Source organism: Salmo salar, chromosome ssa09, assembly GCF_905237065.1.
Source record: "Salmo salar chromosome ssa09, Ssal_v3.1, whole genome shotgun sequence".
Classification (NCBI taxonomy): Eukaryota; Metazoa; Chordata; class Actinopteri; order Salmoniformes; family Salmonidae; genus Salmo; species Salmo salar.
Window position 1 is genome coordinate 113,601,531 of NC_059450.1, and position 25,230 is coordinate 113,626,760.

Here is a 25,230-nt window from a genome sequence, read left to right on the forward strand (position 1 = left end):
ACACTCTACTTGAACTGAGCTATGCTCAATCATGAGGCATCAAAGCCAAAGGAACTGAATAATATTAAGAAATAGTATAGATGGAATGGAAATTTTGTGGAAATCTACCAAAAAACATTTAGGCAACAACAAATTAAATTCCTTCTAGACAATTTCCTGGACAAAAGGTTTCACTGTAATAGTAAATGTGTAAACTTGGCAGTAGAAAACCTAAACAGTGTATTTGACCTCTCAGCTTTCCTATCAAATCTAAACATTTCAAGGAGACAACCTAAGAAAATTAACAACAATGACAAATGGTTTGATGAAGAATGCAAAAACCTAAGAAAGAAATTGAGAAACCTATCCAACCAAAAACATAGAGACCCAGAAAACTTCAGAAATACACTACAGAAAAAGAAGGAACAGCACGTCAGAATTCAGCTCAATATAATTGAAGAATCCATAGAATCTAACCACTTCTGTGAAAATTGGAACCACTAAACAAAGAACAACACGAAGAGTTATCTATCCAAAACGTAGATGTATGGATAAACCATTTCTCCAATCATTTTGGCTCTATAACAAAGAACAAACAGCAAAAACATATACATCATCAAATACAAATTTTAGAATCAACTAATAAAGACTACCAGAACCCACTGGATTCTCCAATTATATTGAATGAACTTCAGGACAAAATACAAACCCTGCAATCTAAAAAGGCATGTGGGTATCCTAAATGAAATGATAAAATATACAGACCACAAATTCCAATTGGCTATACTTAAACTCTTTAACATCATCCTCAGCTCTGGCATCTTCCCCAATATTTGGAACCAAGGACTGATCACCCCAAAGTGGAGACAAATTTGACCCCCAAAAACTATGTGCGTCAACAGCAACCTTAGTAAAATCCGCTGCATTATCATGAATAGGAGATTCGTACATTTCCTCAGTGAAAACAATGGCTTTTTACCAAATTATCGTACGACAGACCACGTATTCACCCTGCATCCCGTAATTGACAAAGAAACAAACCAAAACAAAGGCAAAATCTTCTCATGCTTTGTTTATTTCAAAAAAGCTTTAGGGTCATTTTGGCATAAGGGTCTGCTACACAAAGTGATGGAAAGTGGTGTTGGGGGTAAAACATATGATATTATAAAATCCATGTACACAAACAACAAGTGTGTGGTTAAAATTGGCAAAAAACACACATTTCTTTCCACAGGGCCAGGGGATGAGACAGGGATGCAGCTTAAGCCCCACCCTCCTCAACATATATATCAACGAATTGTCGAGGGCACTATAACAGTCTGCAGCACCCGGCCTCACCCTATTAGAATCTGAAGTCAAATGTCTACTGTTTGCTGATGATCTGATGCTTCTGTCCTCAACCAAGGAGGGTCTACAGCATCACCTAGATCTTCTGCACTGATTCTGTTAGACCTGGGCCCTGACAGTAAATCTCAGTAAGACAAAAATAATGGTGTTCCAAAAAAGGTCCAGACACCGTTGCCGTAGAGCACACAGAAAACTATACATAACTCGGCCTAAACATCAGCGCCACAGGTAACTTCCACAAAGTTGTGAATGATCTGAGAGACAAGGCCAGAAGGGCCTTCTATGCCATCAAAAATAACATAAAATTTGACATACCAATTAGGATCTGGCTAAAAAATACTTAAATTAGTTATAGAACCCATTGCCCTTCATGGTTGTAAGGTCTGGGGTCTGCTCATTAACCAATAATTCACAAAATGGAACAAACACCAAATTGCATGCAGAATTTTACAAAAATATCCTCCATGTACAATGTGAAACACCAAATAATGCATGCAAAGCAGAATTAGTCCAATACCCGCTAATTATCAAAATCCAGGAAAGAGCGGTTAAATTCTACAACCACCTGAAAGGAAGCGATTCCTAAATCTTCCATAACAAAGCCATCACCTACAGAGAAATAAACCTGGAGAAGAGCCCCCTAACCAAGCTGGTACTGGGTCTCTGTTCACAAACACAAACAGACCCCACAGAGCCCCAGGACAGCAACACAATTAGACCCAACCAAATCATGAGAAAACAAAAAGATAATTACTTGACACATTGGAAAGAATTTACAAAAACACCAGAGCAAACTAGAATGCCATTTGGCCCTTAACAGAGAGTACACAGTGGCAGAATATGTGACCACTGTGACTGACCAAAAATTAAGGAAATCTATGTACAGACTCAGTGAGCCGCCGAAGGCAGACCTGGCTCTCAAGAGAAGACAGGCTATGTCCACACTGCCCACAAAATGAGGTGGAAACTGAGCTGCACTTCCTCAGCTCCTGCCAAATGTATGACCATATCAGAGACACATATTTCCTTCAGATTACACAGACCCACAAAGAATTTGAAAAGAAATCCAATTTTGATAAACTCCCATATCTATTGGTTGAAATACCAGTGTGCAATCACAGAAGCAAGATTTGTGACCTGTTGCCACAAGAAAATGGCAACCAGTGAAGAACAAACACCATTGTAAATACAGCATATGTTTTTCTTTATTAATTTTCCCTTTGTACTTTAACTATTTGCACATCATTACAACACTGTATATAGACATAATAGGACATTTGACATGTCTTTATTCTTTTGGAACTGTTTACTGTTATTTTTCGGGGGGTTTATTTCACTTTTGTTTACTATCTATTTCACTTCCTTTGCCAACAAAGCCCCTTAAATTGAAATTGAATTGAGAGGACATTGGATAAAGAGAGAGAGACTGAGAGAGGAAAGAGAGAGAGAGAGGGCTGAAAGAGTGCAGAGAAAATTTGATAAATAGAGATAGAAATAGTGGACGAGAATGAGCCAAGAAAGAGAGAGAGAAATAGTGGACGAGAATGAGCCTAGAAAGAGAGATAGAAATAGTTTACGAGAATGAGCATAGAGAGGGAGAGAGAAATAGTGGACAAGAATGAGCATAACAAGAGAGAGAATAATAATGGACAAGAATGAGCATAGCGAGAGAGAGAGAAATAATGGACAAGAATGAGCATAGCAAGAGAGAGAGAAATAATGGACAAGAATGAGCATAGCGAGAGAGAGAAATAATGGACAAGAATGAGCATAGCGAGAGAGAGAGAAATAATGGACAAGAATGAGCATAGCGAGAGAGAGAAATAATGGACAAGAATGAGCATAGCGAGAGAGAGAGAGAAATAATGGGCAAGAATGAGCATAGCGAGAGAGAGAGAAATAATGGACAAGAATGAGCATAGCGAGAGAGAGAGAGAAATAATGGGCAAGAATGAGCATAGCGAGAGAGAGAGAAATAATGGACAAGAATGAGCATAGCGAGAGAGAGAAATAATGGGCACGAATGAGCATAGCAAGAGAGAGAGAAATAATGGACAAGAATGAGCATAGCGAGAGAGAGAAATAATGGACAAGAATGAGCATAGCGAGAGAGAGAAATAATGGACAAGAATGAGCATAGCGAGAGAGAGAGAGAAATAATGGGCAAGAATGAGCATAGCGAGAGAGAGAGAAATAATGGACAAGAATGAGCATAGCGAGAGAGAGAAATAATGGACAAGAATGAGCATAGCGAGAGAGAGAGAAATAATGGACAAGAATGAGCATATCGAGAGAGGCAGAGAGGAGAGAGGCAGAGAGTGAGGCAGCTGCTGGCAGGACCTGGCCAGGCTCTGCTGATTTAAGGACCCAGGCCACAGGAAGGGACTGCTCGACACGCCAGGCACGTCCCCTCAGCCATGGCTAGAGGAAGCACTACTGCCATTCAGATCTGCAGACGCCTAAATGAGTCTGTTCTGTCCTGCAACGGGCCCTGGCAACGTTCCACTGCTTCTCTCTCTCTTTCTCTCCCTCCGTCTCTCCCTCTCACTCCCCAGATCACAAGATTTCCTTTTCTGTGGCACTTCATTCCAATTGCTTCCTGCCCCACCACTAAACTGTGATAAATTACTGTCCTTTTATTATAGAAAGCCCAGTAACCCAATGTTCTTTTTTCTTCAAGACATTGTATGCTTCTTTTTCTATGTTCCCTACCCCACTCTATTCTCTTGATATCTCTCTCTATGAATGTTTTTTGTGCTTTATTGGTTTTTAACAGAATTGCTCTTACAAACCCTGAAAACCCAAACAATCGCTTTAGTTATAGCTTTCATTTACTATCCAAATGGTTCAGATACACACACATATGTAACCACATTCAGTGCATTCGGAAAGAATTCAGACCCCTTCGCTTTTTGTTACGTTACAGCCTTATTCTAATATTGATTCGGTTTTTTTGCTCATCAATCTACACACAATACCCCATAATGACAAAGCAAAAACACACTTTTAGAAATGTTGGCAAACTTGTAAAAAAAAAATAACTTAAATATCAAATTTGCATAAGTATTCAGACCCTTTACTCAGTACTTTCTTGAAGCATCTTTGGCAGTGATTACAGCCTTGAGTCTTCTTGGGTATGATGCTACAAGCTTGGCATACCTGTATTTAGGGAGTTTCTCCCGTTCTTCTCTGTAGATCCTCTTAAGCTCTGTGCTTAGGGTCGTTGTCCTGTTGGAAGGTGAACCTTTGCCCCAGGCTGAGGTCCTGAGCGCTCTGGAGCAGGTTTTCAAAAGTGATCTCTGTACTTTGTTCTGTTCATCTTTCCCCTGATCCTGACTAGTCTCCCAGTCCCTGTCGCTGAGAAATATCCCCACTACATGATGTTTCCTCCAAATGTGCTACTTGGCATTCAGGCCAAAGAGTTCAATCTTGGTTTCATCAGACCAGAGAATCTTGTTTCTCATGGTCTGAGAGTCCTTTAGGTGCCTTTTGGTAAACTCCAAGCAGGTGGTCATGTGCCTTTTACTGAGTGGCTTCCATCTGGCCACTCTACCATAAAGGCCTGATTGGTGGAGTGCTGCAGAGATGGTTGTCCTTCTGGACGGTTCTCCCATTTCCACAGAGGAACTGTGGAGCTCTGTCAGAGCAACACTCGGGTTCTTGGTCACCTCCCTGACCAAGGCCCTTCTCCCTCGATTGCTCAGTTTTGCTGGGCGGCCAGCTCTAGGAAGAGTGTTCGTGGTTCCAAACTTCTTCCATTTAAGAATGATGGAGGCCACTGTGTTCTTAGGGACCTTCAATGCTGCAGAAATGTTTTGGTACCCTTCCCCAGATCTGTGCCTCGACACAATCCTGTCTCGGCGCTCTACGGGCAATTCCTTCGACCTTATGGCTTGTTTTTTGCTCTGACATGCACCGTCAACTGTGGGACCTTATATAGACAGGTGTGTGCCTTTCCAAATCATGTCCAATCAATTGAATTTACCACAGGTGGACTCCAATCAAGTTGTAGAAACATCTCAAGGATGATCAATGGAAACAGGATACTTATGTAAATGTATGTACAGTGCTTATGTCATTATGGGGTATTGTGTGTACAATGATGAGGAACATTTTATATTTAATCCATTTTAGAATAAGGCTTTAACATAACAAAATGTGGGAAAAGTCAAAGTGTCTGAATACTTTTCAAATGCACTGTACGCAAATGCACACACACTCGCTATCACACAGACAAGCACACAAACAACACTCAAGTACACACCACTCCCTGATACATTACATTTCAATCAGTGTACCGTTTTTAATTCCACAACACCATGCGTACACGCTAAGGTAAACAACCAGAGACAGATATTCCCCCACTGAGTTGACAGCTCCTGAGATAATAATAATCTCTGATCTCTTGGCTGTTGTGATGACAAAACGAGCTGACCTAACCATGCGTTGAAGTGGCCAACCCAGGATCCTCTCTGTTACTTTGATCAGGCCAGACGTTGAAGAAACATGTCTCCCTGTGAGTCTTGCTGTGCTGCTGTTCCCAAGCTTGGGACAGATATTCATTCCTCACATTTTCTGTTTGTTCTGTATGCGCTTATCTATTTGTCTGTGTATTCTGTGTCTGTGTGGGTCCGTGTCTATGTGAGTGTATTTGTTTGTGTATTATGTTTCTATGTTTGGGTCTGGTTAGGCTTGGGGGGGTTTTCTGATTGTCATACCGACATTGTGCCATCCTGTGATATTTGGTAATACCGGCACTGAACACAAGGGGCCCTGTTTTCAAACCTCACTTAGCCTCTGTAATCTGAAGATTAGCAATGCTGACAAGTACATGTGAAATCCCATAGCGAAAATTTTTATACAGTCTCTGACAAACTATTTGCAGGACAGACAAGTAACTAAAAAATGCTACTCACAGTTTGCTGCACACAGAAAACAAATATTAGATAGGAAGGGATTATATGATCCAGGAAGGGATTCTCTGCTGTTACCAAGACAAGCTTGATTTTGCAAGAAGCTAACCACTAGATAATTAGCTACTAATTTAGTACCGCAGAACATTTAGCACATTTTAGACAGTTAACTTAATAGTTATAAGATACCTAGCTGGCAAACATTTAGTTGTGAATTCCATACTGTAACTAGATCACCTGGTGGGTGCTGCACAACAGTGAGTGACTCACAAGGCCATGGTCTCTCACCTTTGTGTGCTTGTAAACAAATAATGTGACCGGTGACTACTGGTAAGCTTCATAATGTGACTAGAAATAAACGAAGAATGCAGTTTGCTTTATCTCCTATTGCACATGTTGACTGCAGGTATTTACTTAAAAAAGTAGTTACAAATATTCAAATGTATACAAAAAAACTTCAAACAAATAGTTTCAACGGTATTGGCGGTATTAGAAAAGACATCCTGTGGCTATTTCCAAATACCCTGCTATACAGTATACTGCCCAAGCCTAGTCTGTGTCTCTGTGAGTCTATTTGTCTGTTTATTCTGGGTCTATGTGTGGGTCTGTGTCTGTCTGTCCATGCCTGTGTGTTTGGTTGTGGTGTACATTATTTTATGAGATGGTAACTCATACAGTCACTAATTCCACTTAGGGAGTAAGTATCAGGGGTTGGGGGGGGTGAGTTGAATGCTAATTACTTTATCGGTCCCCTGCAGCTTGGTTACTCTGAGTCTGTTTTCATCCTGCAGTGCGCATTGAATAGGCCTCTTTGGGGTTACGCTTCAGATTGATAGGAAACTGTAGTCCTTCATGACTGGAGGGGTAGAGCTGTGGAGTCCAGCGGCAAGGCGGCTTGTGGCCACCTGACCAGATTGACAGGCGGTCTCAGTGGTCTCAAAGCGACTTGCAACCTTCCGCAGCTTGCCTTATTTTTCCCAACGTATGGATTAACAATGGAGATTGATGACAATGCCTAAACCGAACTAGACAAAACATTTTTTCTAGTTCCCCTACCCTTTACATGTGCCATTGATTTTGTCCAGAAATATCCATTTGTGGACAGTGCCTTCAGAAAGTATTCACACCCCTTGACTTTTTCCACATTGTTGTTAAAGCCTGAATTTGAAATGGAAATGTTGTGTCACTGGCCAACACACAATACCCCATAATGTCAAAGTGGTATTTTGCTTTTAGAAATGTTTACAAATTAGTTAAAAATGAAAAGCTGAAATGCTTTCAGTCAGTATTCAATCTTAAATAAATTCAGGAGTAAAAATGTTGCTTAACAAGTCACATAATAAGTTGCATCGTCTCCCTCTGTGTGCAATAATAATGTTTAACATGATTTTTGAATGACTGCTTCATCTCTGTACCCCACACAAACAATTATCTGCAAGGTCCCGCAGTCGAGCTGTGAATTTCAAACACAGATTCACCCACAAGGACAGGGAGGTTTTCCAATGCCTTGTAAAGATGAAATGGTAGATGGGTAAAATAAAAAGCAGACATTGAATATCCCTTTGAGCATGGTAAAGTTAATAATTACACTTTGGATGGTGTACCAATGCACCCAGGTACTACAAAGATACCGGTGTCCTTCCTAACTCAGTTAATGGTGTGGAAGAAAACTGCTCAGGGATTTCAACATGAGGTCAATGGTGACTTTAAAACCGTTACAGAGTTGAATGGCTGTGATTGGAGAAAAAGGATGGATCAACAACATTGTAGTTAATCCGCAATACTAACCTAAATGACAGAGTGAAAAGAAGAACGTCTGTACAGAATAAAACATATTCCAAAAAATGCATCTTGTTTGCAATAAGGCACTCAATTAAAACTGGAACAAATGCTAGACATTCGTCCCAAAATGTTACTTCATATCCTGAATACAAAGCGTTATGTTTGGGTCAAATCCAGCGCAACACATCACTGAGTACCACCATTCATATTTAAAAAAAATGGTGGTGGTGGCTTCATGGGCATGCTTGTCATCGGCAAGGACTAGGGAGTTTTTTTGACATAAAATTAAATGGAATAGAGCAAAGCACAGGCAAAATCTTAGGAAAACCTGGTTCAGTCAGCAGGACAATAGCCATGAACAATATGCCACTCGGGAGCCATAAACAAGATGACCAATATATCTTGTCCTGCTAATAACAGGGTTAATAATATATGTAACGGCTGTCTTCATTGTCCTCAGATGAAGGGGAAGAGAAATCAGACCAAAATGCAGCGTGGTAAGTGTCCGTCATTTTAATGAGAAAACTGAACACTAAAATACGACAAGCAACATAAAAGAACAACCGAACAGTTCCATAAGGCACATAAGCTATACGGAAAACAATCACCCACAAACCCCAAAGGAAAAACAGGCTGCCTATGTATGACTCCCAATCAGCAACAACGAACTACAGCTGTTCCTGATTAGGAGCCACACACGGCCAACCAAAGAAACAAACCAACATAGAAAAATAAACATAGAACGCCCACCTATGTAACACCCAGGCCTAACCAAAATAGAGAACAAAAACCCCTCTCTATGGCCAGGGCGTTACAATATATCTGTGAGAATATCCAACGGGCTTTAATATAATTCTGAATTAATACTAACAATTATAATAATCGCTTTGTTTAAAAAATAACAATATTTTTGAGATGATTTCGTTTTCAAATAACGTAAAATGAGCGAGAATAAGGCCATTCTTGAACATGGAGTGAGACATTGTTACTAATTTGTAAATAATGCCAGTTTGTTATTTTGAGTTATTTATTTCTGTTTTTAGAGGGAGAGAAACCAAAAACCTACAATCATCTTATGGGTCGCCCAGTCAAGGGCAGCACAGGTATTGAGCCAGCACCTGTAGCAACACAACTTTCACTGCTATGCAGTGTCTTAGACCATTGCGCCACTCAGGCGCTGTATAACATGACTGGTCGAGAGTGGCCTACACTACTGCAGTAAAACCAAAATAATCCTAACAAAATAAAATACTAAAAACCTTAGTGTAACAACAGTTTTAGTAAGTAATACTGAAGTCGTGCACAATTATCAGTTCCTATTTAGGTTTATGTTGCCCATTCGTTGTCAGAGACACAGTAGGACCCAAAAGCATAATCAGTGCTCTAACTCCCCCTTGCACTGGTCTGGAGCAATGAAGTGGTGATGCAGGGTACCGTACTAAACCACAAATGACCTCTAAGTCCCGCGGTGTAAGCTTGCAATATTTAAAGGACAAACCATTGTATAACACAAGGCCAAATATACACTGGAGTATAAATACACTGCTTTCCAAGACGTCATTGAATATTCCTGAGTGACCTACTTAGTTTTGACTTAAATCATCTTCAATATCTATGGCAAGACTTGAAAATGGCTGTCTAGGAATGATCAACAACCATCTTGACAGCGCTTGAAGAATTTTGAAAGGAATAATATCGTACAATCTTGGTGTGCAAAGCTCTTAGAGATTTACCCAGAAAGAGACTCAGAGACTCAGTAATCACTGCCAAAGGTGATTCTAACATGTATTGACTCAGGGGTGTGAATACTTACAGTACCAGTCAACAGTTTGGAGAAACCTACTCATGTTTTTTCTTTATTATTACTATTTTATACATTGTAGAATGATAGTGAAGACATCACAACTATGAAATAACACATATGGAATCATGTAGTAACCAATAAAGTGTTAAACAAATCAAAATATATTTTATATTTGAGATTCTTCAAAGCCACCCTTTGCCTTGATGACATTGCCTTGACATTCTTTCAACCAGCTTCACCTGCAATGCTTTTCCAACAGTCTTGAAGGAGTATGCTGAGCACTTGTTGGCTGCCTTTCCTTCACTCTGCAGTCCAACTCATCCCAAACTATCTCAATTGGTAAAAATAAATAAAAAGCCTTGAATGAGTAGTTGTGTGCTAACTTTTGACTGGTACTGTATGTAAATTAAATATTTCTGTATTTAATTTTCAATACATTTGCAAAAAAAATCGAAAAACGTTTTTATTTCAGGCTGTAACAACAAAATGTGGAATAAGTCAAAGTGTATGAGTCCTTTCTGAATTCACTGCATATTTGTACATAGAGAAAGAAAGAAAGAAAGAAAGAAAAACAAAGAAAAATGCAAAGCTATTTTTATTGGAGCATTTTACTCTTCGGCTCGAAAATACTTCTGGTTTTATGCGAAGCCATTAAGGACCGAAGGCCTGATGAAAATACATCATCCCTCACTGGCATGCAGTAAAAACACATTTAATGAGCCTCCTTTAATTCCCCCTGTAAACACACACGTTTAGGAATATTGAGGAGAGGGTAGACCTGTAATGGTCCTGAGAGGGGCTGGAGGCCAACTTTACCGTTGGCAACTATGGCAAAACAAAATATCTCCAACATCTCCAAAATTATATCAACCTCTGTAGGCATTCCTTGTTAGCTTTGAATGTGTTAAGTCCTGCATGTCAAAAAATGTTTTAGCTGTCACAGCCTGTAATTTACGAGTCACTGATATCGCTGTGTTGCTATAAATATGGATACATTTTTTTCCTGATCTGCGAGAGAGAGAGAGAGAGAGAGAGAGAGAGAGAGAGAGAGAGAGAGAGAGAGAGAGAGAGAGAGAGAGAGAGAGAGAGAGAGAGAGAGAGAGAGAGAGAGAGAGAGAGAGAGAGAGAGAGAGAGAGAGAGAGAGAGAGAGAGAGAGAGAGAGAGAGAGAGGACATTTTTGTCTCGCTGACTAGTGGTAAAATATACTCTGGGGAGTCCGTGCTTCACCTGGTCCCAAGGGTCAATGTTATTTTGATGGGAAAGACCTTGACTGTGCATAAATCCGGTATGTTTCTTAAATTAATTGGATAGACGAGATTCACATGCACTATAATAGATAGTTATACTGTCATGTTAAGCCAAACTTTCAGTAGGAGAATGATTTTTTAAATCAGTTTACAGCGAGTCAATGAGCCTCGAGGCTGTGGTTTCTCTGTGCATATGGTCCAAAATGCATGAACACAATTTTGCAAGGTCTCTTTTAATATAGCATTTGCAATGCACCAGTTGTGTATGTTTTAAAACATGCCCCGCAGCTACCCAGGCAATGGTGCCTTCACGAAATTCATGAATAAACCAACTGCAGATATTTGTCAACGAACACGGCAGTCAATTTTATCTTATCAGTAATTGCTGATTTTCCCCCAAAACATAAGTGCCTGCATACGTCTTGGTGTATTGGCAGAAGTGTGGAAACAAGTTTCATTTAATCTCTTCAAACACCCCAAATGTTAGTTTGATTTAATCTCTTCAAACAACCCAAATGTTAGCGCCTAATCAAACTATTATTATTGTTATTTAAGTTTGCTTGCATCTAATCAAAAGGAAAGTTTGCTGAACCATTTGCTCACCATGAAAGAGGTCTATGGCTTGGCTGGTTAATGTTTTCTTAAACTGAGGTGAGAATTTAAAGGGACAATACAGTCCAAAATCAGATGTTTTCAGACCTCAAAAGTATTCTAATGTCATGATGTGTTCCCAACCCAGGTCATCTGTTTTTATATCCAGCTTTATGCCCTAATGTAAAATGTATGTAAAACGTAAACCCCACGTAATGTTACGGTGCTTATATTTTCCATTCATTTGGGGTTAACGCATGTAGACATGGATCTACACATCCAATGACGTGGGATGTGGACTCATATTGACATTACACTGCTTTGGAGGCCTGGAAACATCAAACAAACTTAGATTTCAGAGGGTCATATCCCTTTAAACCCCCAATGCCAACCCCAGTCAGATTACTGTTTTGCCTATAATTTGTGCTCTACTCACACACCCTTTTGTCACATAGAGTTGCAATTTGGAGAAGTTTAACCTCTCTAATGTACTGCACTCAGCCAGTGCTGATGCTTTTAGCCTGTACATCTACAGCCCTTTGTGTCATTATTTCACCCAACATTTAATCTCATACTTCCCTTTCTTTATGTTTTGTCACACTATGCTTTGAGCCACTGGCAGGCTAAGTATAATCCCTTTTTTGCTGTGGTAGATTTAGTAATACTGTACTTGGCTTACTAAGCAGGGATAGCGCTCAAAGCATGCTGTACAGTAAACTTTTCAACAGTATGGGTGAGTGAGCTTTAGATAAAAGACTGAAGGTGTCCTTTGGGATGAGTGATACAAGGCTGAACGGTATCAGTAGCTGCTGGCCAAAAAACACAAAGTTAAACTGTCTCTGTAGCTCCCTTACCAAAAGAAAATGGCTTCTGACAAGCAGTTGTGGCAAATCTTTGTCCCATTTGCAATACACTTACGGCAAGCTCATATTTTCACATGCAAATTAGTTTTGTGGCAACTTGTGTGCAACTTGTGAATATCTGACAAACAATTATGGGAAATTTGTGGCAAACATTCCACTGTTTGCGGCAAATCTTCTTCAAACTCAGTATGAATATGCAAATTAGATCAGGTTTTTGGTTACTGTGTGTTAACACCATGTTGTATCTGCATAAACCAAATCACATAACTTTAAATTAACTTGCATCTCACAGAGAAAACTAAATGTACTAAATATACTAAACATGTATTCAATGCCTTAACAGATAAAAATCTAAATCAAACCATATTGCCTTTTTGAGTGAACTTTGAAGATAGTGGCCTTGTGGAAGTCCTTTGTCCAAAGCTTGTTGAATGCATGCACTGAAACAATCAAAAAACAAAAACAAAATTAGGATACTGAAAACATGTTATATTTTGTCATCTTATAAGGTAGACTTAGCGGTTGATGGGAGGGTTTGTCTTTGGAAAAATGGGGTCAACCGTTACAAAGCTGCCTTAAGGTTGCTATGCTTCTCACTGATACTGGCATTCTATATATTTTTCAGAAAGGAAACAATATTTCTGCCTTGTATAAATGCTATATAAACAAACCATGTTGCTAGCATAAACTGGGACTTACTAAATCTACCCTTAAATCTGTTCCTAGATTTTAATTCATTTTGCAAAAATATGATAGCTAATGTTAGCTACCTAAGCGCTAGCCAGTCAGTGGTCCTGACAGATTGAAACTGGTATCAACAACATGTGTTTCACTCTAATCCCATAAAACATGACATTGCTAACTAGGCATCAATTAGCAAACACAATTTTAATGTTTATTACGAAGTTGAATTCATATGTTTAATTAATTAATTTGTTCCAAGACCAGTTTACTGGTCTTGGAACTAATGTGTTCACCAGAAACGGCTTCTGGTAAACTGTTTGCCACTAGTGGATAATACATATTGTTGCGACAGGTTTGCTGCAGATTCACTACTAGTGACAAACATTTGCAAACTTCTGGCAACATTTTGTGGCAAACTATTTCGTTTGCAGAAAATTTGCCACAAACTTGAGGGAAGTTTGCCACAACAAATTCCCTTTTGTAAGGGCTATCTCAATGTTTCACAGTCTATGAAAGCTGGAGGGAAATTTTATCACCAATATATCATTTCCACTGAGACTTTGGATCTGTCAGGACAAGTACATTTTGCACTTGCAAAAGTTCTCCCTATTATTACTTACATCCCCTCGAACCGTATTAAAGCGGTTCAAATATTCATTTGATCTATCTCCTCCAGGCTTACTGTACATAGTCTCTTGATAGATAGATACCTTAAATCTCTTAACAAGACATATTGGACAACTTTTAGCCCGAACAAAAACATTTTGAAAAACGCAAACTTTCTGTTTTTTTTCTCCACTATCCAACCCCAGTAGAATTGAAAACACCTCAGGTTAGGATGCTCTGTCTTAAACGATACCAGTCAAATGGCACGCCTTCTTTGATTTGTGTTTAGGATCTGCATACATGCCAAGGCTATTGAAGTAGCAGTGTTTGATGTATTCTTTGGCCTTTGATTATGTTTCATTGGATTAGACCAGGGCTCTCCAACCCTGTTCCTGGAGAGCTACCGTCCTGTAGGTATTCGCTCCAACCTTAATCACCTGATTCTAATAATTAGCTGGTTGATAAGCTTAATCAGGTTAGTTACAATGGGGTTGAAGCGAAAACTACAGGAGGGTAGCTCTCCAGGAACAGGGTTGGAGATTCCTGGCTCTAACTATATAATATCCATCTGTTTGACATATTTCCTGTAGTCCTATTGAAGGCCTACTGTGCATGCTTTCCTTCTGATCATGCTTCGATGTTTGTAATGGTATAGGGTAATCAGTAAACCAGGGAGTGTAATTTATCAGTAGAGTCCAGAAGGAATCAAGGATGCATGAAGGAATAAGTCACAGGTGTTGCTGTGTCGAGCATTTCTTTTTGTCACAGTTCTAAGTGATTAGGTTGCCTCTAAGGAATTTAAATAATTCTCCTCCGAGAAAGAGGCGCTATTAAAATGCAATGACATTTGATTAATGTTTGTCTTGTAAATTACATTTACTTTCTCATTTACCATGAGATGATATGCAATATTGTGGCGTAGTCTTCTTTAGAATGCTGATCAGTTTCAAAGTTATCCAGGAAATGCACAAAGGCTAATGCTGAGCAATTAACCAAAATGTTGTTTCTGACGTCGGTTCAATTACTTTCGTTTTTTTTTATGAGCTCAATGAGCCATTTCTCTAGAGAGAAATCCTATCAAGCACGAGAGACATCAAATCAAGAATGAACTGTGGGACGCTGTAGGGAGTTGTAGTTTTCAATAGGCAAATATTCTACCTAGTTCAGCGCTAGAAATGTGGTAATTAACTACGATGACCAGAATCCATTGCGCCTGTTCTTCCCGGCACCACACCCAGACGACATGAGAGAGGAATGTAGAAAACCCAGCAATGAGAGGGATATAGACAGTTCTGGAGGTATACAGTGCATTCGGAAAGTATTCAGACCCTTTCCCTTTTCCCACATTTTGTTACTGACTTTGTTACGGACCCTACGGACTCGGGAGAGGCGAATGTGAGAGACTTGTGTCCTCTGAAACACAACCCTGCCAAGCCGCAGTGCTTCTTGACACACTGCTCGCTTATCCCGGAAGCCAATGTGTCGGAGGAAACACCATCCAACTGGTGACCGAAGTCAGCTTGCAGGCTCACTGCCCACCACAGGGAGCGGCTAGAGTGCGATCGGACAAGGAAATCCCAGCCAGCCAAACACTCCCCTAACTCAGACGATGCTGGGCCAATTGTGCGGATAGGTCTCCTGGTCACGGCCGGCTGTGACACAGCCTGGGATCGAACCCGGGGCTGTAGTGATGCCTCAAGCACTGCGATAAAGTGCCTTAGACCTCTGCGCCACTCGGGAGCTGTTTTTTTTTATATTTGCAAATGTATAAAAAAAAACAGGAATACCTTATTTAGAAAAGTATTCAGACCATTTGCTATGAGAATCAAAATTGAGCTCATGTGCATCCTGTTACAATTGGTCATCCTTGAGATGCATCTACAACTTGATTAGTGTCCACCTGATTTGGAAAGGCACACACCTGTCTATGTTTTATTAATATTTAACTAGGCAAGTCTGTTAAGAACAAATTCTTATTTTCAATGACAGCCTAGGAACAGTGGGTTAACTGCCTTGTTCAGGGGCAGAACAACAGATTTTACCTTGTCAGCTTGGGGATTCAATCTCGCAACCGTTTGGTTATTAGTCCAACACTCTAACCACTAGGCTACCTGCCGCCCTTAGGCTACTTAAGGTCCCACAGATGACAGTGCATGTAAGAGCAAAAACCAAGCCATGAGGTCAAAGCTCCGAGACAGGATTGTGTCCAGGCACAGATCTGGAGAAGGGTACCAAAAGATGTCTGCAGCATTGAAGGTCCCAAATAGCACAGTGGCCTCCATCATTCTTAAATGGAAGATTGGAACCACCAAGACTCTTCCTAGAGCTGGCCTCCCGGCCAAACTGAGCAATCGGAGGAGAAGGGCCTTGGTCAGGGAGGTGACCAAAAACCTGATTGTCACTCTGACAGAGCTCCAGAGTTCCTCTGTAGGGATGGGAGAACCTGCCAGAAGGAAAACCATCTCTGCAGCACTCCACCAATTAGTATTTTACGGTAGAGTGGCCAGACGGAAGCCACTCCTCAGTAAAAGGCACATGACAGCCCACTTAGAGTTTGCCAAAAAAGCACCTAAAGGACTCTCAGACCATGAGAAACAAAATTCTCTGGTCTGATGAAACCAAGATTGAACTCTTTGGCCTGAATGCCAAGGGTCCCACCAACCTGGCACCACCATTCAGCAGCAGCGACTGGGAGACTAGTCAGGATCGAGGGAAAGATGAACGCAGCAAAGTACAGAGAGCTCCTTGATGAAAACCTGCTCCAGAGAGCTCAGGACCTCAGACTGGGGTGAAGGTTCACCTTCCAACAGGACAACGACCGTAAGCAGACAGCCAAGACAACGCAGGAGTGGCTTCGGGACAAGTCTCTGATTGTCCATGAGTGGTGCAGCCAGAGCCTGTACTTGAACGAGATTCAACATCTCTGTAGATGTTCCCCATCCAACCTGACAGAGCTTGAGAGGATCTGCAGAGAATAATGGGAGAAACTCCCCAAATACAGGTGTGCCAAGCTTGTAGCGTCATACCCCATAGACTGGAGTCTGTAATTGCTGTCAAAGGTTCTTCAACAAAGTACTGAGTAAAGGGTCTGAATACTAATGTAAATGTTTTTGCTTTGTCAGTATGGGGTATTGTGTGTACATTGATGGGGGGAAAAAACTATCTGAATACTTTCCGAATGCACTGTAGCTCTACTACCCAATGGTTGGTTGTAGAAGTCTTGAAAGTATGCCTTATATACTTTGAAGAACTACTAAAATAGTGATTTTGTCAGAAAGCTCTGCAGCATTTGCAGCTATGGCAACCCAATAATCAGGGGCTACTCTTTTCGCTAGCCAAGGGGAGCACATAGATAATGTTAGATGGTTTTCTGGATGTCTGGCTGCTACTACCTGAGCAGAGATGAAATGATGACTAAGAAATGAAATAAAAGTCATAATAAAAAAAAAAGTTATACACAACTGAAAGTAAAGTAATGTGAATAAATTATGGTTAATAAGTGATATGCAGTAATGAGCAGTCACTACCATCATGGGTCTCTCATTACATATGCTGTATGTAACTTTTTGGGCGATCTGACCAAATTCAAATAAATATAGATCCGTAATTGTCATTGAAAGCAAGTCTAAGAAGCAGTAGATATGTTCCATGTTCCATGTTCCTATGCCTCCCGTTATTGAATTGAATTTTTGCGTCTTTTACTTTCGGGTTTTGTACACCAGCTTCAAACAGCTGACAATATATTTCACAGCAGTTTAGATGGTACAGTGATTCTGTACTCTATGCATTGCTTGTTTTGTCACAAACTGAAATTAAGATAACTTTTCCTTTTTTTTTACCAGGAAATGGCAGATCCATTTCTGCATATTGCACCTTTAATTGTTTTATTCTGTGTTGTTAGAGACAATGGATTTTTGTTTTCAATGTTTTGGCAATTGACTGAATTTCAATTAAAACACTCTAAAATAATTAAGGTCATATTTCATAATGCATTTAATGTGCTTTAAAAATGATGTTCTTTATCCTGCATGGTTTATTTGGTCTGGCATAGGTGTAATCTTAGTTTGAATGGTAGCTTCTTTTTGAAATAGCCTATTCTAGACCCATATGAAACAGTGGAAAATCCTAAATACACAGTATTTAATACTTTCTTAATAGTGTCTAATATTGTATTATTAGGACATATCATAACAATACTGTATTATGAGGACATTACATTATGAGGACATTACATGCAGTTGATATTGTGACATGGAGGACTACCGCTCCTAAAGTGATGTTTAGTTAGCGCCAGACTGTTTATCCCTGGGTTGTCCCCTGTGTCTTGCAGCGTGTCAGCAGCAGTGTGACCCAGCATCCTGCAGAGTGGTGAGGGTGGTGTTTGGGATGCGGAGAGCCGTATAGGAGCTGAGTGGGTACCTCACCTCAACGCCGTCTGCTTCCTGTGCCGCTTCAAGATGGATTAGAGACTAACGCCTCTGGAGATCAAAGGTACGTGATGTCTCGTAATCAGCCGCTGCTCAACTGCTCTCCTCAATAAGGCTTTGGCCCGGGAGTAGGGGAGTGTAGAGGAGCAACAGAGGGAGCATCAAGTCCCACTGTTGTTTGTCTAGTGTAGTACAGTGGGCTACATTGTGGTCGGCCATTACTCCCCATTGAACATGTATGAATGTGCCAGAGGGGGCTGAGAGAAAGAGCCAGGCTGCTTTAATGCAGTAAATTGTGCTGCAGACATCACACTTTTCAAGGATGGGGAATTAAGAAAGACAGGACTGCAGACAGGACCTTACCTGGTCACAGGAAACCCTTTGAAGATTTTTTAGGAAGAAGGAGCTCTCTTGTTCACGTGAGACTTGCAAGCAAGATGCATGGGAGGACTAATATACTGTAGCACCACCTCTGAAGTGCCGGAGGGAAGGGAATTATTTGTTTTCCGTGAAGGACAGTTTTTACAGTTTAAACATGGGGGAGATGTACTGTACTATCAGTATTCGCTGGAGATACTCTCCCTCTTGACTTTTCCACTTTGTTTTCTTCTGTCGGAATCTTCCTGCATGTGTTTGTTGCTTTAGTATAGCGCCAAAACGAGCCCTTACCCTTATCACACTGTTGTGCAGAGCTAAACCAAACTGTCCTGCCTTGCATATCTTATTTGCACATTCTTCTTTTCAGCATGGTTCCAGCCAATGTGGGCAGCAGGTAGCCTAGCGGTTAAGAGGGTTGGGCCAGTAACTGAAAGGTCGCTGGTTCCATTCCCCGAGCTGACAAGGTGAAAAATATGTCAATGTGCCCTTGAGCAAGTCACTTAACCTCAATTGCTACTGTACGTCGCTCTGGATAAGAGTGTCTGGTAAAATGTAAACATGTAAATGTAACCAGCTCTGTACAGCTTGGCTTGGTTTGGCTCAGTAGTGTGAAAAGCCCTTATGAGTCTGAAGAAACAGATCCAAAATTTCCTCAGTGAAGTTTTTTTTGTTGAGAAAGGGACTTTGTCCAAAATCACATATGGTGCTGAGTGTAGCAGGAGATCAGGATTTTATGCGAAGCCATTTTTATTCAAGGGAAAATAATATGATGCAGCCGGCAGATCATACAGAGGCTGTCTCCATTATCCACCTGCTGTTCTGGGCCAGGGGAAAACAGCCACATTCAAAGGAAGCTTAGATTGACACAAAGAGGATCTGAATTTCCCCAAACCTGCAGATACTGTATCTTCCAGATGGCAAACAATGGTTATGTGGAGTCAATCACAGTGAAAGGGGTTAAGTATTTTAGAGCTGCCTTCCTCACCTGTGAACTTTTCACCCAGCATGCATTGTCTGGTATATCTTGTGTTATGTACTTTTTCTCATACACACAGATGCACATGCAGATGTACACACAGACGTACACACACGCTCACATGCCTTGAAAGAAAATATGGCATGTGAGCATGGAACATAGTGTTAACTGTATTTGTGGATGAAATTTCAATACAAATTAATGCACTGCATGACAGGCTTTTCATATGTTTTAAGTAGCCCCAGTCCTCCCACAGACTGCATTGGTATGGTCTGAATACAAATGTAAGAATACACAGTCTGCTCAGAACGCATTGCATTGCTCTGAGGTACTGGCCCTGTGAAATCCACTGGGAACCGAATTTGACTTAGCTGACTTTGGCCCAGATATTTTTCAATTTCATAGCATACTGTATGCATTCTTCTTGCATGAGGTGCACGTTTATCACTCAGCTGCAGATACTGCAAAATATCCCTCCACTGTACATAAACCTCTGCTTTTATACCGGATCCTAAATCACCAGACTGGATTTATTTTTACCCAAGCTAGTTTATCATCTTAATTAAAATGGCCATACTTCATACTGTTTACCATTTAACTTTGTTTACCATGACTTGCCTAGTTAAATATAGGTTCAATAAAATCAAATACAAAATCCTTTTAACCACTCTCAGTGATGCTCCAATAACAGCATTGTGGTGCTCCATCCTCAAACTATTCCTGTGTGAGCCGTGCAGCAAACAGAGCCTGGTAGAGTTGAATCTCTCCAGCCTGTCTGCAGTGTGTGTTCACTGAACTCATCAGGTCCAGTCTGCCGCTGGGGTCTCCTGCCTTTATCCATGCACCTGAGAGTTGGAGATAAGCGACACAGATTTTTGTCTGCTGCTATGTAACAGATTATTTTGTGAGACGGCCATCAATGACACAGGAATCACTGGAGGGGATGTCTGGGCTGGCCAGAGAGAGCACTGTGAGTGTTGTTAGAGAGAAACTTATTATCTCAGAATACCATTTGAATGAGAAACAGCGGACGTGTATATGTGTGTGTGCGTGCATGAGTGTGTGTGTGTGTGTGTGGTGTCCTCCCAGAATGGCTGCATGGTCATCATTCCAGTTGGGCCCCTGTAGAGGCTTGGATTAATGCATAAGGTCATTGACTTGTGGGTAAGGCTGTGTAATCAGCCGCTTTTACTGCTGCTATAAACCGTTTCCACTGTTTTTTTGGTCACAGAGTGCAAGTTCTCTTACTTCATCAAGAGAGCTAGTGGGAAAGGGCACGGGAGAGAGAGTCAAGCGGACTGAGTGCGTGTGTCACTGATTCGCTTCCACCCATCATGCCATTTCCCCAAATTTCACTGTCAATTTTCTTATCAGGTAAAGATCATATTTTCAGACAGATGCTCAGCTAGTGCCACATAACATGGCTTCTGATCCAGATTGTGTATCTGTGTGCTTATTCGTGGTTGTGCTGAGTTTTCTGTTGTCCTTCCCGGCGATTGTCCTATTGCCCATTGAAATTCAGTTTGATTCACTTATGTTTGATCAGTGCTGTTTAAATAGTTGACTCAATATTTGTGGGCCCAATTGTGAAGATGCCTGGCTGTTTGGCTTCATCAGTGGAATTTAAAGTGTTCCTGTTTCCCCATGTAGTAGACTGGTCCTCTCACACTCTGACAAGTCTAGCAGAAAATGAAATTAGGAGAGTAGTAGCAGTTTGAGTCATGATTCCCAGCTAGCCAAGTTCTGCCTGTGTTGTACATTAAATATACAGTACAGGCAAGCACTGTATAGGGGAATTCAGAATCAAGGCAATTGATGACCGTACATGTACACACTGAAACGTACGACTCATCAACTTTTACGAATTCAAGAGATGTTGACCTTAAGTAACTCGTTAAAAACCACTTAAATTATATGACCTGTGTTACTGTTGTGCTGTTGCTGTCTCTCATATATACACCATGTAATTCACAAGAGTATACACCATGTAATTCACAAGAGTATACACCATGTAATTCACAAGAGTATACACCATGTAATTCACAAGAGTATACACCATGTAATTCACAAGAGTATACACCATGTAATTCACAAGAGTACACCCTCTGCGATGTGTACTCATATATACACCATGTAACTCACAAGAGTACACCCTCTGCCATGTGAAGTAAAGAAAACTGCCCAGAACTGCAGATGCACTGTTGAGGTCCTTTGCTTCAGTCCCTTTGTGAATTACATGGTGTATATATGAGTACAATTTGTAATGCTAACAACAGGTCCCACCACTCTAGGCGTTACAGAGCATAACACTCTCACTTCCAGCCATAAAATAACGTATCATGGCCAGCTCCATAGGATGTTTTGTGTAATGAGACCTGTAAAGCTCATATGGGGAGAGAGCTTCTTCAAGGCTTCGATGTGCTCTTTTCACTTCCTTTTCCAGACTCAAACAGCCTGCATCATTCCTACCTGTTCGACTGCTTTCAACAACTTCAAGCTATGTCATTCACATGGTTTGATGTACTTTTTCACCTTTAGCTTCTAAAAGGTGCTGATTAATTCAAAGCATTTTAGACGCCACTGCAATATGCCCGCATACTTGAGTACTGTGGGGCTTTCACAAGTCCGAATTTCTTATAGCCTAACGTTCTAGACATCAATGTACAGCAACATTTTTAGACTTCATTGCAGAACACCCACCATATGCATATACACACATACTTACCTGTGGGACTATAATCAATATAGCAGTAGAACAAATATCAGAATTTAACTCCAAATAAAATAAATCATTGTAGACTACAGCAGAACACACATGAGAATATATAGGCCTCCTGCCTATTTGATAATATGAAGCACATTCAGATTAACTTCACAGTACAGAACAAGTTTGTAAAGGAAAAATAATCCTATCTTAGTTTTCAAAATCTCCCACAATGACTCTTCCCATGTCAAGTCCATTTAACTCCTGACAGTCAATTTCTTGCTTAAAGCCATAAGCCGGCCTGTGGCTGTGATGTTTAGCCTCCTTCTAAGGCTGTTCGGAAGACTCTGGCTGTAGTGTCTATTTTTTACATTTTGAATGTTAACTATAACCTGGCTGTCCTCTTTATCCTTGTGTACAATGCTTGCTGCCACCAAATGTACCTTGGTTCGGGCCTGTTAAAAATATTTCTTTCTGGGGGCTCTTTGTTGGCGTTTTTGACGTCAGAGGCAGAAGATTTTACTGGACATTCCACCCGCTCTTTTGCTAGTTTAATCCCTCCAGTTGTTTCTATACCCAAACTCCTTACCTTTTTGCATGTTGTACAGCCCAGCATTGAATTCTGCATGACAAGCCAGGGGTTATTCGCTGAGTCTGACTCGCTAGTAGCCCTACTAGCTAGTGTAGGTGCTGCTGGAAAGAGTCTGACTCGCTAGTAGGGCGGTGGTGATTTTTGGACTTGAAAAATGTAATCAAACTCGATTGCCTTTTCTTATCCATTTTTTATTTGGCTTTCCCACGTTTAAAATTCAGCAAGGAGACGACTAGGCTACGTGACGTGTTTACATTGAGACCTCTTCACTAGCTGATCACCACTACCAAGATGTGTGTCAAGATCAGTTACTAACCCCACCGGCCCTCCTCATAACCTCTATGTACAAATAAGAGAGCAGGTCGCAAATCAGTGTGGCAGGATAGGATGATTACACATTAGGATCACCGTGCTTTCACGTGATGGTCTTTCTGGCGGGCGGGAGAAATAACGAGGAGTCAACTTGATTTAACACTGATCGCGTTTATTAGAATGTTTACAGTGCGAACAGTGAAACAATTAATAAATCATGCCGCGAGAGGTACCGGATCCGGGCAAATAGGTGCCGGAACGAACTAGTCAAATCTGAGAGGTGCCAGATCCGCTTTAATTTAAGCACTGGCAATGGGCCACAAGAAAAACCTCTGTATCAGGCTTAACCTGTTCTAGCTGAACGGACACAGGTAGAGGGCAAGACTGCACAGCCTCCCCTTGAGAAACCAAATCGAATCTCTCTAACAGGAGCTCAAACAGGAACATATCAGCACTTGACCCCTCCCAGGACCATACAATTACCCAATTGGCAATTACAACCAATAAAATGGTTCTACAATATAAAAGGCAATTTCTACATCCATTTTTTACATTGATAAATTTGACTTAACCAGACTTAATGATTATTAGCCTAATGATGTTTTATCACCATTCATACGTGGAACAATCATTATCTCTTATTCAACTCCAAAGCGTGGTGCGTAAGCCGCGTAGCCTATTTCAATGCGCACTGAGGCGTGCACACTCGTTTTACTGCACAGCCAGAATGACAGAAACATTGGACACATGGTGCATTTAAGAAAAAAATTACCTTTGAATAATGACATCAGTGTTCTTCAGGTCGGAGCTCTAGAAAGATGCCCGAGTTTCCAAATTGGATGACCGTTCAAAAGATTTTTCCCAAACTGAGTTCCAAGTTGTGTTGAAAGCTGTCACGTCCTGACCAGCAGATGGAGCTAGTGTTTTAGTTTTGGGGTCAGGACGTGGCATGTTTGTGTTGGTTAAATGTTGGGTGGATGATTGGGACTTCCAATTGAAGGCAGGTGTGTATAGTTGCCTTTGATTGGAAGTCCTATATAGGTGTGTGTGTTTTTCTTTGGGGTTGTGGGTGGTTGTTTTTTGCACTGCGTTTCTAGCCTGCAGAACTGTAGCTGTTGTTACTTTGTTTGAATTGTTAAGTGGATGCTTTACTCCTTTATTTTAATTAAAGATGAGTATTCACGTACCTGCTGCGCCTTGGTCCATTTCTACATAAGACAACCGTTACAGAACCACCCACCAAAGGACCAAGCAGCAGAAGAGGAGGAAGCCACAGGAGAGAAAAAGGGAACAATGGACATGGGAGGACGTCCTGGACGGCAAGGGAGCCTACACCTGGGAAGAGATCCTGGCCGGAAGGGATCGCCTCCCATGGGAACAGGTGGAGGCACTCAGGAGAGTGGAGGCAGCTGGACAGAGGAAGCATCGGGAACGTTACACTGGAACACGGTTGGCTAGGAAACCCGAGAGGCAGCCCCAAGATTTTTTTTGGGGGGGGGCACACGGGTAGCTTGGCCAGGCCAGGGAGGAGCAGTAAGCCAGCTACCCGTGACTACAGGGAGGTGCGTACGAGGTGGAGGGCGCCATGTTACGCTGAGGTATGCACCATCTCGCCTATACGGACGAACAGCCCAGTTCGCCCAGTACCAGCGCCCCGGAGGTGCCAGGGCAAGGTGAGCATCGAGCCGGAAGGGGGGATGCCAACCCTACAATCAAGACCGCCAGCGCGCCCTTTCGGTCCGGTGTTTCCCGCCAGACGCACTAGCATGGAGGTGCGTGTCTCCAGGCTGGCACGTCCTATACCAGCCCCACGCATCAGGAGTCTAGTGTGTCAACCCAGCTTCGCCAGTCAACAGTCACCAGAGCTGCCCGCCAGTCAACAGTCGTCAGTGCTGCCCGCCAGTCAACCATCACCAGAGCTGCCCGCCAGACAACAGTCGTCAGAGCTGCCCGCCAGTCAACAGTCGTCAGAGCTGCCCGCCAGTCAACAGTCGTCAGAGCTGCCCGCCAGTCAACAGTCGTCA

At 41.4% G+C, this 25,230-nt stretch overlaps 1 protein-coding gene across 1 annotated transcript in view; it reads left to right on the forward strand.

Moving 5' to 3' along the window:
• Window positions 1-25,230, forward strand: part of grik4 (glutamate receptor, ionotropic, kainate 4) — a 444,499-nt gene that overhangs the window by 97,393 nt on the left and 321,876 nt on the right. Inside the window, exon 2 of the mRNA XM_014213630.2 lies at window positions 18,148-18,308. The gene's annotated coding sequence lies outside the window, so the exon portion shown is untranslated. The remainder of the gene's footprint in view (window positions 1-18,147; window positions 18,309-25,230) is intronic.